The sequence below is a fragment of the Lissotriton vulgaris genome, chromosome 5 (genome assembly GCF_964263255.1).
Source record: "Lissotriton vulgaris chromosome 5, aLisVul1.2, whole genome shotgun sequence".
Lineage (NCBI taxonomy): Eukaryota > Metazoa > Chordata > Amphibia > Caudata > Salamandridae > Lissotriton > Lissotriton vulgaris.
In genome coordinates this window covers 52,692,535-52,708,192 of record NC_141693.1, presented here as the reverse complement: position 1 = coordinate 52,708,192, position 15,658 = coordinate 52,692,535, and positions in this window count along the sequence as shown.

The following is a 15,658-nucleotide window of genomic DNA, read 5'->3' as shown; positions in this document are numbered from 1 at the left end:
TAGTAAGAGTATTGCTGATCCCCGGGGTGTAGGTGCCGCCATATGTCTATCAATCCCTGTGCCTCCATGAACTCACTGAATCGGGATGGGCCAGGTGTCTGCACCCGAATCGGGAACCTATCCTGTGTGGCATGGGCTACCGCATTAAAGTCTCCTCCCACCACTAGGTCTCCTTCCGGGAGCTCCAGGAGGAACTTTCCCAGGTCCGGAAGTGCAGTCGCATGCAGTGCCGGTGGGATATAGACAGACACCACATTGATGGACGTTCCTTCCCACTGTCCACACGCTGCTGCAAAGCGGCCATGACCATCAGTCTTAGTAGTCTGTAGAATAAATCGTGATGCTTTCTTCATTAAAATGCCCGTCCCCCGGGACCCCGTAGTGAAGTCTGAGTGTGTTATCATGCGGTACCCTCGTCTATCCAGAGCCTTGCCAGCCGCACCCACCAAATGCGTCTCTTGAAGGAGGACCAGATCATGATTTAACCTTCTAATACTCTGGAGAACCAACCCTCTCTTCACCTTGTCTTCCAGACCCCTGACATTCCATGACATTAGTTGCAACGGCGGCACCGGCCCCGTGTCGGGACTGTCTACTACGTTACCTGACTGTGACATTCTTGCCATTGTGTATCTGTAAATACGGACATGAGTCCCGTAGGGCGTGGCGTCAGTGTATCTGGTGTGTACCCATCCCCATGGACGCCCTTATTCGTATGCAGTGACGGGCTTATCTTCCTCGGGTCAGTATCGGCTTGCCCGGTGTGTGGAGTCCGGCGTACTGTGACTAGAGTGGTTTTTCGTGTAATCTGTAGAGTCAAACAATTCGAAACATCAAACCTTGCTAACCCCCCTTTACCCTGAACTCCCTCCCTCCCTGCTTCCCTGCCACACGGACTTAAAACTGCCCGTCACCCCAATTTAGCAGAGTGCCTGATCCCACCCAAGTAGAAATACAGAGTTACTTGCTCGTTGGGGGTGAAGAGTACCCCGGAGTCAGCGACCCCTCTTACCCTCTGCAGAGGCCCTCAGCCCAGTGTCCATGGCAGTCCAAGCGGCAGTCCCATTATCAAGAAAGTCTCGTACCTGCCGGGTCGCTAAATATCCACCTCCAGATCTGCACTAACATTGTCTCTCACCGGTGAGCTTCTTTCTTCCTCCGGTTCTTCCGTTCGGACGTCGTCACGGTCTCTCATATGCTGGTCCTTTTTAGTCCACCTTGTGCGGCGGGACTGAGAGGTTGGTCGCCAGCCGTCCAGCTAGTCCCGGGCAGTCTCTGGATTATCGAAAAACCATGTCCTGTTTTCCGCCACCACCCGTAGTTTAGCCGGAAATAACATGGAGTATTGGATCTCCCTCCTCCTGAGTTCTTTTTTTATGTCCAGAAACGTCTTTCTTTTCCTGGCCACCTCTGCCGTGTAGTCCGGGAAGAAGGCCAATGTGGAGTTCTGAATCTTCACGGGTGGGGATATCCGTGCCGCTTGCAGGATGGCATCCCTATCGCGGAAGTTGAACAGTCTCGCCAGGATTGGTCATGGGGATGCCCCCGGTTTTGGCTGGCCACCTGGTACTCTGTGCGCCCTTTCGACCGAAAAGAACGCTGATAGCCCTTTAGGTTGGAGTTGTGATTTGATGAGTTCTTCCACAAAGAGATCAGTTGCTCTAGTACCTTCCGATTCCGGAACTCCAAGAATTCGTATATTATTCCTTCTGGAGCGTCCTTCCTGGTCATCCAGCTTTTCCTTTAGCATTTTATTCTCCGCCACTACTGTCTCCATCGCCGTCTGAAGCTCCGACACATCCTCCACCAGTGATTTTGTGACCAGTTCCAGCGATCCCACTTTTTCGGCCATTTTGTGGAGATCCGCTCGAATGAGAGTTATTTCGGTTGAGATAGAGCCCACTGTAGTCTGGACCTGCGTGAGCGCTCGCATCACGTCATCCAGGGTCGCCTTTTTCGTCCCCGCGTTGTCCGCCGTTTTCGTGGAGGTGTGCCGTCCTTCCGCTGGAGGGGACGCAGTTTTATCGCTTGTGTATCGTTCGATACGTGTTTGAGTCGCGCAGCCTTTGGAGCCCTTTCCCGCCATGATGTTCACCGTCAACACCTTAGGCCTGCAGGAGGGAGGGATCGGGAGGGGGGGATCAGCCACAGATACAGTCCGGTCTGTGGCCCGGTCCGGCCCGGCCCCTGTAGCGCTGAGGCAGGCAGCCAGATCAACGTAAATGGGGGTTTGCACCCGATGTACCTCAGACGTCAATGGAGCTGCAGCCACATTACTCCTGCCCAGCCTGGCGATCTGTCCTCCCTGGCCGCCCAGCACCTTCCCCGTGTCTCAGGGTCACAGCTGCGACACAGCGTGGAGTTGTATTGTGTCTCCGAATTGCCACAGGCGGCGCCTCGCCTCAGTTGGGGACCCCTGTGCCCCTCGGCGCTGTAGTGGACTCGTGTGTGCGCCAATGTTGTGTGGCGCAACGCGGCACCCAAGGTCCACGGTTATTGAGCTAGGGCAGCAGTCAGTAAAACCTTTGTTTGAGCCCTCCAGGGCTCGCGCTGCGTAGCCCTGCTCACTCGGCTCGTTTCACGGTGCTGCCGCCTCCAGGCCTGATGTGTGCGGGGGGGGGAAGAACTCTCCAGGCCTCCTGTAGCCCCCGTAGATCTCTCCTGCTCCGCCGACTGCTACGAGCGGCACCTCACCGTCTTGCCGCGTTCAGCTCCGGGCGGCGTTTCAGTAACGGGTAGCCCCACCGTCCCTCCAGCAGCGTTGCAGCTTCCTAATCAATTCACCGCCGCCTCCGGGGACGACAATTGAAGCTTGCTGGGCACTTCGCGAGGCCCCCTTCTAGTCCCGGATACTTCCGGTCCGCCGCCGCCGGCCTGGTCGCACTTCCGGTCGGCACCACCTGCCACTGGGTCCCCCGGATTCAGGCCTGTGCTCCGGTTCCGCAGACACTCGGCTGTTTCTCAGCTGCCTGGCATCCAATTTTCGCCCGGGTACTTGCCGCCGGCACCGCCCGTGAGGTTCCGTGACAATTTGAACCCGTGTTTTCAACATTGTCGGAAATACATAATATTGGTATCAGCGAACCGCAAATGATCCATTTAGCATATCCTGGTGTTTTCGCTATGCGACGAGCACGAGTACTCCTGTTACAAACACATTTCTGATCTACCCATGGCATCCATCTTAGATCATGGCAGCCATTTTGTGTTTCTTGCCCTCACATACGCAATAACCTCTGATCACTTTATTTCAATTAAGGACACGTAGGCTTAGCCGGCGATTCACCTCTCTAGTGACACGTGCACCTTGGAACAGAACACGCTGTAACTGCATGACTCGACAAAGGCTGCCTCCTCTGCCCGAGGCCAGTCCTGCTAAACTGGTCTTCGCGTCCATTGTCCTGATCACGATTAGGCGGCCGAATCCGGTAGCCTTGCCCATTTACAACCCACAAACATCCCTTATCCCACTTTCCTATCTTCCACACCTGGCTCCGTTCCTTTCTTTCTGAATCTTTATTAGGGGGAGGTAACGAAATTTACGATGAGGCGGTCCGGCTCTTGAATGCAATATTGACAAGGGATTGTGATGAACTAGTGGGAACCCCTCTTCGTAATGTTTGGCATCAGATATTATCGACGGTTCCTGTGTAACGCCAAATATTTATTGTTTAGGACACAAAGGTTTGGGAATGTACTAACATGTGAAGAATTTGCCTGAAGCCCAATTTTTAGTATATAAGGAGCAACCCTCTTTGTACAAATCGAACAGGCTCCTAGACACTGCCAATGCGTGGTTTCTGTGACTTCTGTGTCCCTGCAGTAATAAACCTTTGGTCTTTGACGCCACCATCGAGAAGCCCGTGTTTCTGTTTATTTGTGCACCAAGGCAGGTGGAACTCCGGGGTCTTCGGGTGTTGTTCCCTGACACCTCTGGACGGAACCAAAAAGTCCAGAACTCCAATTGGCGCCCAACGTGGGGCGACGTCATTCGGTACCGGTCCAAAAGCCTGAAGAGTTCGAGAAGCTTCGTGTGAAGATTCCTGAGGGAGGCGCCCCACTTCATCGATCCCGGCATATCGCAAAAGTGGCCCGAAGTTCTCTTCCACGAGGGTTCCCGTTCAGGACGGCTGCAGTGGGCCGTTGCCTTGACCGTCGCCCTGTCTTGGACCCGAGGTGCAGTCCTTAGTACGGCGAAACGTGACGGGTTTCTCCTTGGTGACGTCTTCAGTGCCTCAGTTAAGTATTTAGTGGTTGCTAGCTGGTTAATTCGTGAGGGTTGTTAAAATCCTTTTTTCGGTTCTTGGTTTGGTTTTGTTTCGTAAGATTATCACTGGTTATTCTGGTTACGATAATCTATTTGGTTTAGTTTGGGTATCGATACATCAGTTTGCTTTTGGTAGGCCTAAGTTCTTGGTTCAGGTGCACATATCTGTTTCTTGTTTTGTCTGTTCTGTGTTCCGGACTGAAAAATGGTAAGTCGGAGAAATTGTATGTTGTCGTGTTTCGGTTGCAACAGTGATTCACGATTGGAGGACTCATGTCTGGTTCCTCCGATTGGGACTCCCCTATATGATTTGTACTGTAAGCATGGTGTGGGTCCTATATCTTATAATGAGGTGTGGGTCCGATACACTGAAAAGGATGGTGTCCTTAGTTGGCCACTACATGGTAGTTTTGAACCAGAAATTCTTGACAATTTAGAAGCGAAATTGTTTAGGAAGAAAGCCCGGCCGGCAATGTTTGATTCTTTCCGTTACTGGCGAAAAGAATCCAAACAGAGAGAAATTAAGAGGTTGAAGAAAGAACAGAAAGAGCAAGAGTTGACTTTAGAGCAGGCGGCTAAACAACTGCAAGTCAACGAATCTGAGAAGGCCGTAGAGGTGGCCATTAGAGAGCATAATTTAGCGATCGACAAGTGCTATCCTGCCTTGCCATCGAGTACAACTAAGATACTAGAGGATCCCGAAAACGATCCTCTGTTGTCTTACTTGTTACAGTCACCCCCACCGTATGCACAGGGTATTGTGGCTCCACCCGTACAGAATGTTCAATTGCCGGTTGCTGGACAACCTGGTATTCCTGCTCCTGCCCCTCAGAATCAAGTGCCTGTACCTCCTGTGGTTAATGTGAATATTCCTTCGGCACCTCCTCTTCCTGGGTTGCCGACTTCTCTACCTATACCTGTATCGCTTACCCCTACTGTTCCGTTATCTATTCCTACTTCGACTGTGTTCTCTGCGTCTGCTAGTATGTTGACTCCACTTTCTGTTCGTCGAAGAATCACTGATTCTGTTTCTAACATTCTGTCTCCTTTCTATAAAACCTTAATTAAGACTCCTACTTCTGATTCTGTACAAAGGCGTAGTCAGCTTCCAAGTACTGAGGAACGGGGGATTTTAGATTCCACGGCTCTCAGATGGATTTCGAAGAGTAGGAGATATAGTACGAAAGATGTACTAGATACATTTATGCAATGGAATGAACCAACGCAACGATATGTCTTTGACGAGATGTGCTCGCTTTTACGTGAGGAAGTAGAAGAAGATGATGTTGAATCGAATTTAGAAGACTTAATTAAGATTCAGAAAGAGTTTGCTGCAGGAATGATTGTAGGTCAAAATATAAAAGAAGCGATGGAACTGATTTTAAGTTATAGGAATGATCCATCACTTCGTTCTCCGAGAGACTTAGAGAAAAGTAGTACGAAGCTAAATCGCCAATATCCAATGAGGGAGGTTCCTCCAATTTGGCGCGAAGCTGTGGAAGCTGACGCACCGAATGGTATTTTAGCCGCTCCGGCGCAATTCCAGAGAGTGTGGATACACATTCCATGGAAGCGAGCCGAAGTACTAGCAGTGAAGCAGGCCTTGCCAGACCCGCGTAAAAATCCTGCCGGATACTATAAGGAATTAACACAGACAGTTGAGGCTTGCGTAATGAATCTGGCGGACATTGACATGTTATTTGGTAATGTAGTTCCACAGCCAATTTGGGCTAAAATACGTAAAGAGAATCATCCAGTTGCCCTAGGTGGTGATTGGGCAGCTATCATTGCAGCAGATGGTCAGCAAATAGGTGGTTCCAAACCCGAACCTCTAATTGCTAATCTTCCAGGTAGAATAATCGACTTGATGAAGACTCTGATGCCTGCATTGCGTGTTAATTGGGACAAGTTGTCCGCATGCAGGCAGAAGAAAGACGAAAGTGTCTCCGACTTTTTCACGAGGTTCGAAGAGACTTTTGTAGATCACAGTGGTCAGGATATGAGTACAGAAGGAGGACAGAGATTGTTTGTCGATAAATTTGTGCACAATTTGTTACCTGAGTTATGTAATAAATTAAAAGATTCTGAAAGTGCGTGGGCTGTCTCTACAACTGCGCAAATACTTGCAACTGCACAGTATTATGAAAATAGAGATAAAGAGGAGAAAGAGAAATCAGACAAGAAAACGAAAGATTTAAAGACTAAAGTTCTTTTGCAGCAGGCGTATCCGCCTCGCACGAATCAGACTAATACGCAGCAAGGTTCGTATCAGAGGACAGATTATAGCTCACCTAGGCCTCAGTATCAATGGAATCAGTGTGCATACTGTAAGAAAGAAGGTCACTACAAAAATGAGTGTCCGATCTTAGCGCAAAATAATGCAGCAGCAGCTCAGAGAGGTCGTGGTGGTTTTGTGCAAAATTCTAGAGGTAGAGGGCGAGGTGCTATGCCTCCACAGACGAATGATCGCCCTTCCAATCACTTTGATCAGCGAAATGGACAGTCTTCCCAACAAAATAGATCTCAACAGTATCATGTTGAAGACTATTGTGAAGTAGATGAGGGATTTCAACAAAATGGGTACTAGGACAGCCATGGACAGAGAGAGGGAGTAGTATCAGTTCCAGTGGATCAGAGTGGGCCTTATGTCGCAGTAGCAACATCAGGTGTAGTCGAACCGTTTCTGTTGGATACTGGTTCTATCATTCATGCGAAACTCCCTGGCGCACCTTTGTCCGGCTTAACAAATGTTTCTGTAGGTTTTTCAGGCGCCCCTGTTTACAACCCCGTATCTGGTCCTTTGTCTATTTCTGTTGGACCGTGTCAATTGAAAGCACCCTTGATTTTGACGACGGGTTGTAATGAAAATCTGCTTGGTTTAGACTTGTTAAAACGACTATATGCGACATTGTACTGTTCTCCGGAAGGAGTACAGCTTACATTGGGCAAAAGAATCACCTCTCCGATGTACTTGTCAATGGATGCACTCCCGCCAGAGCTGCGTTCACTCCCTGATACTCTTTGGGCGACTGGTCCTAATGATGTAGGCCTTTTAGAAATTCCACCATATGTAGTCACTTTAAAAGCAAATGTCAAATTTCCACGAATCCCTCAATATAAAATTTCTAGTGAAGGTGAACGTGCACTTTTACTGATTGTGCAAGATTTGATTAAGAAAGGTGTGGTTGAAGAAACTAGAGGAAATGTCTGTAACAGTCCTGTATTACCGATTTTGAAACGAACTGATCCTACGAAACCTCCAGTATATAGGTTTGTCATTGATCTCAGGGAGGTTAATAAGATTGTGGTCCCGCAGTTTCCTGTGGTTCCAGACATCACTGCCTTGTTAACATTGATTCCTGCTACAGCCACATGGTTTTCAGTCATTGACTTGAAAAATGCCTTTTTCAGCATTCCGATAGCCGAGGAAAGCAGAGACATTTTCGGCTTCTGTCTAGGAGGTCGAAGTTTCAGATTTAAACGCGCTCCACAAGGCTATTGTGAGAGCCCATCTATTTACAGTCAAGCATTAAAAAGTCAGTTAGATTCCTTTGTCCTTCCTCAAGGTTCTGCTTTAGTACAGTATGTAGATGATCTTCTAGTGGCTGCCGATGACAAGGAAACTTGCAAAGCAGCTACGATTTCGTTATTGCATCATTTGTCCAACTTGAATCACAAGGTATCACCTTCGAAAATGCAATACTGCTGCCAAGAAGTGACCTACCTAGGTCATCTCTTGTCAAAGGAGGGAAGGAAGTTGACCCCAGAGAGAATAAAAGCAATTACGCAGATGAGTGTTCCCCGCACACAGAGAGAAGTACGTGCCTTTTTGGGTATTACCTCTTACTGTAGGCAATGGATCCCAAATTTTTCTCTTTTAGCGAAACCATTGGTAGCTTTGACTGGGAAAAATGTTCCGAGTCCGGTGCCATGGTCTGATGAATGTCAGGAGAGTTTTACTGAGTTACGAAAAGCATTATGTTCAGCTCCTGTATTGGGTACACCTGATTACAGCAAGCCATTCACGCTCTACGTTCACGAGAGAGAAGGTTGCGCGTTGAGTGTTCTGACACAGAAATTTGGTGATAAACAACGCCCTTGTGCGTATTTTTCATCAACATTGGATCCAGTAGCTAGAGCGCTACCTAGTTGTTTGAGAGCTACAGCGGCAGCTGCGGCTTCCATTCGACAATCTGCTGGTTTGGTGATGAACAACATGCTGGTGGTTATGGTTCCTCATGCTGTTGACACACTCATGAATCGAACCAAGACACAACACCTTACCAGTGCGAGATTATCTGGTTACGAGCTGACATTACTAGCGAGTCATATTCAGATCAAAAGATGTAATGTATTGAATCCAGCAACGCTGTTGCCGGCTAATCAAGAGTCGAGTGATTCCGAGCCCCATGATTGTTGTTTTAGAACAGAGGAAGAGACAAAAGGACGAATTGATTTAAAAGACACCCCATTGTTAGATCCAGATGGCACGTTGTATGTGGATGGGTCATGTTTTAAATTGGAGAATGGTGATGTGACTGCTGCTTATGCGGTAACGACTTTGAGAACGATTGTGGAGACTGCAAGAGTGAGTCAGAATTCTGCCCAAGCTGCAGAATTAATAGCTCTAACAAGAGCGTGTGTTTTAGCTAAGGGAAAGAGAGTGAATGTGTTCACAGATAGTCAGTATGCGTTTGGCGTGGCCCATAGTTTTGGCCGTTTGTGGAAAGAAAGAGGTTTCATTACGTCCCATGGGACTAAGATTCAACATGGTCAGCTAGTTAACGACTTGTTGGAATCTCTAACCTTGCCGACTGAAGTTGCAATTGTAAAATGCAGTGCTCATAAAGCAATCACGGATGATGTTGGTCGTGGGAATGCTTTTGCTGATGAAACTGCTAAACAGACAGCTAGAGATATGATGAGTAGAATGTATGTTGCTACGTCTGCAAGATGGATTTCTGAGTCTGGAATGTGTGAGGATACAGTGGAAAGTGTGAAAGAGATTCAGAAAGAGGCAACTGAGGAAGAGAAACGTGTATGGAGAGAAAGTACGGGCAAGTTGGATTCGAGTGGGTGTTGGATTGACTTGTCGGAACAACAGCGTTGGATGTTGCCTGATGCGTATGTGCTTGCAGTGGTGACGATGGCGCATGGAGTAGCGCATATAAGTTCTAAAGGAATCTGTAAAATGTTGGCTCCAGTCTGGAAGAATGATGGGATTAGTAAATGTGCAGAGAGAGTGGTGAAAAATTGTATGGTATGCCTGATGCATAATCCTGGCAAGGGAACTCCAACTCCTGCTGGTCACTTCGCTCCACCTTCTTGCCCCTTTGAAGTGATTCAGTTAGACTTCATTCACATGGACCGGTGCAATAATTTAAAATACGTCCTGGTGGTAGTCTGTGCTTTTTCCCGATGGATCGAAGCATATCCACTAAAGGACAATACTGCCCTATCAACTGCCAAAATTCTTCTCAAAGAATATTTCCCTAGGTTTGGAATGCCACGGATTGTATGGTCAGATAACGGAAGTGAGTTTATAGGGAAAGTTATGCAGAGTGTGTGTGCCGGTCTGGGCATCAAACAGAAGTTCCACAGTGCAAACCATCCCCAGTCTACTGGTTTAGTTGAGGGTTACAATGGCACCCTCAAACTAAAACTTGCTAAAATACAGGCATCCACGGGTTTATCCTGGCCAGACGCACTACCTTTGGCTTTGTTATCTACGAGAGCAACTGTACATTCTAGAGTAGGGCTTAGTCCTTACGAAATTGTTTTTGGCCGTCCGGCAAATGTGTGGGGAGTGCCTAGGCCGAAGGAGTTTTGTTCTCTGGAATATCCTATGTTGATCGATTACCTTTACGACTTGACTGCTAAATTGAGTCTTATTCACCAACAGGTTTTCGATGCATTGCCAAAGCCTCCGGAGAGTCCAGGGCATCAGCTGAAACCCGGCGACCACGTTGTGGTCAGAAACTTCGCGAGGACAAAGAACCTTCAACCGAAGTTTGTTGGCCCCTTCCAGGTGTTGCTTGCGACAAGAACCGCTGTTCGTGTAGCTGGTCGCAAGCATTGGATACATGCGTCCCATGTCAAACGTGTGCCTCTACCACTTCCTTACGACGACTGGGTGAAGAAGGGAATTGGTGCCTCCGAATCTGAACAAACGCCAAAGTTCATCCCTTTCAGCGATGCCGAATTGATTACCGACACTCCGAACTCTGACTCTCCTCCTGAAAAGACTCCTTTGAACTCTGAACATTTGTCCTCTGCATCAGAAAAAACTCTGTCATCTGCGAACCTGAACACTGCAACAGCTACTAGTGATACGTTATTTGCCGATCAAACAGTTCCTGCAAAATTAAGATACAACTTACGATCTCGTCATATGGACAAATAAAGCAGGAAACTGCCTATTGTGATATTTGAAATCTTGAACTTTTGCCTTCAGCCAGGAAGTTTGCTATTGTTTTATGGTTTTTAATATTGCCTTGCCGTCTGGGTAGCCGTAGGGTCGTGGCTGTGTGTCTAGTTGAATCTGCGGGGGTCTGACACAAGGTCGATCCTTCTGTTGGTTCTGGGAACTCCCAGGGCTGATAGAGGCATTTTCATCTACGTACACATCATCAGTGGTCGCGAGTGGATTGTAGAAGATGGAGCTTCCTGCGCTGCAACGAGAAAATGTGATTTATGTTCGCAGAAACAGACTTTACAGAATACTTCATAGTAAATGTTTCCTGATGCAATGTGCTATTACATTTCTAATTGTTTTGATAACGTTGGTGGGTGGAATCGTCTTTGGTATGAGTTTGATTTTTATGCCAGTAGCTACAGTACCTCCCCTTGATCCTGCTACTTCTACTATTTCTTCTATACACTCTTTTCACTCGTTTCCGGAACATGAGCAAGCTCGACGCTCAGAATTCATCAACAACACTTTTGTACAGCTCTTACACCAACACCAACTGGTAGTTAACACTACAGACTGCTGGGTGTGTGGCTTGATACCCCACACTATGGATAAAGGTATTCCCTATCTGGTTTTGCCTTTCAGCTATAATGGATCATTTCAGGCCCTTCAAACCATCTTTGCTTATGCCCTTGAAACCTATCCTCCGCGTCCACCACGTTCCACTAAATATAACTCTGCCAACAAAGCTTTAGTCCAGGGAATTATTGACATGATCAAGGACGTCAATAATACTCCATCTTACCCTAGAGACGAATTGCGAGTATATTTGAGTTGGAACTCTTCAGAGTATCGCCTTAGTTTGGGAGAAAGCAAGCGTAAAAGCCCAACTCCAATCTGGGTCGTACCTCACCGAGGTCAGGTCTGTTTGCAAGGTAATGGGAGAAATCCGAGAGCTCAGCTAGGGAGGAGTGAGTGCGTAGAGACTTACGTGTTTCCGGCTAACTCTTCCCCTGCTTTTCTTACTGCTAGGGGTACTTACTTCATCTGTCTAGACAGAGCGTATACATGGTTGCCTGCCGACTTTTCAGGTTCATGTTATATTGCTCGACTGTTGCCTCCAACATACACTGCTTCATCCGATTATCACAAGACCAGAGTAGCAAGAGGTGTTTTCAGCAAGGAAGATACCGCTGGTCAGGAAGCTGGAGACTTCTTCAAAGGTTTCCTTCCATTCTGGGGGCCTATGGCCAATAGTAGAAACATACATCAGCTAACACGGGTAGTTGAATCTACTATCACCGAAACTGCTGGTGCCCTTAGCAATTTGACAGCTGAGCTTCAGGCGGATAGACTCATGACGTTGCAGAACCGTATGGTTCTAGACGTAATACTTGCAGACCGAGGTGGGGTATGCAGAATGATCCAATCGAGCTGCTGTGTCTTTATTCCTAATAATGCTCCAACAGTCTACGAGGCGATCTCGAAGCTACACAAGATTTCCGACTCTATTCATGTAGACAAGGGAAACTGGTCCTTCATGGAGTGGTTTTGGACTCTGACATCAGCATGGGGATGGAAGGTTCTAATGGTCATTGGTGTCATCTTAGTATTCCTATTCTCATGCTGCCTGATTATCCAGTGTGGTCCTGCTCTGTGTAGTCTTTGTGCTGCAACTTGTTTTAGAAAACCACCTGCGTTTGGAGAAAAGGCGCGAGAGAGGATGATGATACAACAACATGTCACTGACCTGATGAGCATAGAACTAGATTCTGACATAGACTGAGTAATTGCCTATGTAAGGGCAAAAGGAGGGCCTGAGGTTCCGTGACAATTTGAACCCGTGTTTTCAACATTGTCGGAAATACATAATATTGGTATCAGCGAACCGCAAATGATCCATTTAGCATATCCTGGTGTTTTCGCTATGCGACGAGCAAGAGTACTCCTGTTACAAACACATTTCTGATCTACCCATGGCATCCATCTTAGATCATGGCAGCCATTTTGTGTTTCTTGCCCTCACATACGCAATAACCTCTGATCACTTTATTTCAATTAAGGACACGTAGGCTTAGCCGGCGATTCACCTCTCTAGTGACACGTGCACCTTGGAACAGAACACGCTGTAACTGCATGACTCGACAAAGGCTGCCTCCTCTGCCCGAGGCCAGTCCTGCTAAACTGGTCTTCGCGTCCATTGTCCTGATCACGATTAGGCGGCCGAAGCCGGTAGCCTTGCCCATTTACAACCCACAAACATCCCTTATCCCACTTTCCTATCTTCCACACCTGGCTCCGTTCCTTTCTTTCTGAATCTTTATTAGGGGGAGGTAACGAAATTTACGATGAGGCGGTCCGGCTCTTGAATGCAATATTGACAAGGGATTGTGATGAACTAGTGGGAACCCCTCTTCGTAATGTTTGGCATCAGATATTATCGACGGTTCCTGTGTAACGCCAAATATTTATTGTTTAGGACACAAAGGTTTGGGAATGTACTAACATGTGAAGAATTTGCCTGAAGCCCAATTTTTAGTATATAAGGAGCAACCCTCTTTGTACAAATCGAACAGGCTCCTAGACACTGCCCATGCGTGGTTTCTGTGACTTCTGTGTCCCTGCAGTAATAAACCTTTGGTCTTTGACGCCACCATCGAGAAGCCCGTGTTTCTGTTTATTTGTGCACCAAGGCAGGTGGAACTCCGGGGTCTTCGGGTGTTGTTCCCTGACACCTCTGGACGGAACCAAAAAGTCCAGAACTCCACCCGGTCCCGGGCTTTCGGTTCCCCCGCCTGAGGTCTGATTCAGCCACGGATTGTAATACGGATAGTCTGAGTGGCCGCTTCTCTACCGGAGCTAGTCCTCTAGGCGGCCGCCATGTTCGGCCGCTAGCCACGCCCCCGCCAACAATACTTTTAACTTTCATTTGACTTGTATGCGTGTGCACAGGAACTGGTTTCAGCTAATTTACTGACCCTTGGGTCTCACAACTGAGAGTTTAGGGGGTTTCCCTCACCTGTAGCACCGCTAATACTGCTTCATCTGTTTACCACACGTGCGCCAAGGTATTTTCCTGTGTTAAATTATCCCCATTTTAGTATCCCTTCTCTGTCAGGTTTACCTGAAGTTTTAAAACAGGTGCAGAAAGAGCGTGGGGCAGCATCTGTCCTGGAAATAAGGATGAACCTGATGGGAATTTTGCCGCAGTATCTGCCATAATGTTGAGTAACATTAATGAGGAAACAGCAGCATTAGCTATACCCCCAAGGGATTTGACTCCTGCCCAGCAGGAGCCCGATTGCCCAAAATTAGCAAGTAACTTATGCTATGCTGAGAAGAGATAATTTGGGAGCCAGACCAGGAAAGCCACAGGGTAAGAGTAATTTAAAAAAAGATAATTCTAAGCAAAAACCAAACTCTTCTACAAAAAATAAGTAGGACAATAAGAAAAACCAAGAAAAAACAGTCACAGGGTGGGTTTCCACTGCCAAAAAACGTTACAATTTAAGTAACCATAATCATGTTAAACCGCCTGATAGATATCAGGATACTGATACATGTTCCTCTCATTCCTTTCAGGATACACCCGAAAGACGTTCAAAGGAGGACGGTCAGAGTGGAGGTTAGAAGAGCCCCGGAAATAAAGGACCCACAATGCTCATCAAAATACATAAACAGGAAGACAAACCTAAAATATCAAAACCTCAGTTTAAAAAGAAGAAGGTAGCCAGACTAAAGGTCAGGCATGTCCCCAATTTTGAGGACTCTGCTTCTGAACAGGAAGTGGGCATTGAAAATGCTGGACAGTGTGGCAGAAGTCACAATAGTTTGACAGAATCTGATGGATTGCCTGGTGGGAATAGCGCTGAGTGAGTATATCATGGTGAAAACACCTGATACCAGCGTCAGCGTTCCGCACCGTTTATACAAAGTCCAGCTATGGTTGGAAGGAGATGTACTCAGATTTATAAATTAATCTTTTGCGAGGAACTCACTCAGAGTTATGACATTTTACTGCCCAAAAAAGATTGGCACCTGACTTCATATTGGATTGGCCACCTGACTTTGTATTGGATTGCCCAAAGGGGGAAACCATAATTTTACCAGCTTTCTTCAACCTGCCCAAATCCTACCCCAAACTCATACATTCTGACTAATGTTCTAAATTTAAACCCCATAAATATTGAATTCTTCTTGTATGCCACCGGCTCAAAACAGCCCCAGGTTCAAGCCTGGCTTTCCAACTTTCAGGTGTACCCCAACACACACCTCTCATTCAAGCCACATGCTGGAAAGAAGTAGGCTTGGCTCCAAATCTCTCTCTTGAAGAAAATGAAGTTCTTTCGGCTGGCAGATGACTTCAGACTTACCGAACAAGTTCTCTCCGCAGTGGAAGTAGGGGACACATGTTCAATGGTCTCCTCAATACTACACTAGCACCCCTGAAAGGCAGCATACACAAAGCAACATCAGAACAACAGTACAAGTCCTCTTCCATGAGGGTGGAGGAAAAGCCATGCTCAACTCTTTCCCCAATACCACCCTGGCACTATTAAAGGAAGCATACACGAAGCGGCACCTCTCATCAAGGTCTTGAAGGACTCTGATCATATCATCTCCGCATCAAAAGACCTACACTGGCTCCCCCGTCCAGCCCAGATCATCTTCAAGATCATTTGCATCACTTATGAAGCGCTCGATTACAAGACCCCGACTTACCTGGCAAACAAACTAACCAAGTCTAGGGGACAACATCAGTTCAGGATCATGTTATCCCCTCACTGGAGACAAAATAACGTAAGATGGAAAAAAAGTAAAAAGGTAAGCCTTCTCTGTTCATGCTCTCAAGATCTGGTACAGCATCCCTATGGATATGACATCAGCTCCAAGTCTCCTACAATATAGAAAAATGCTGAAGACACGTCTTCAAAGAACTCAACCCCTGACCCGACAGCCCACCCTTGACCTTCTCCAAC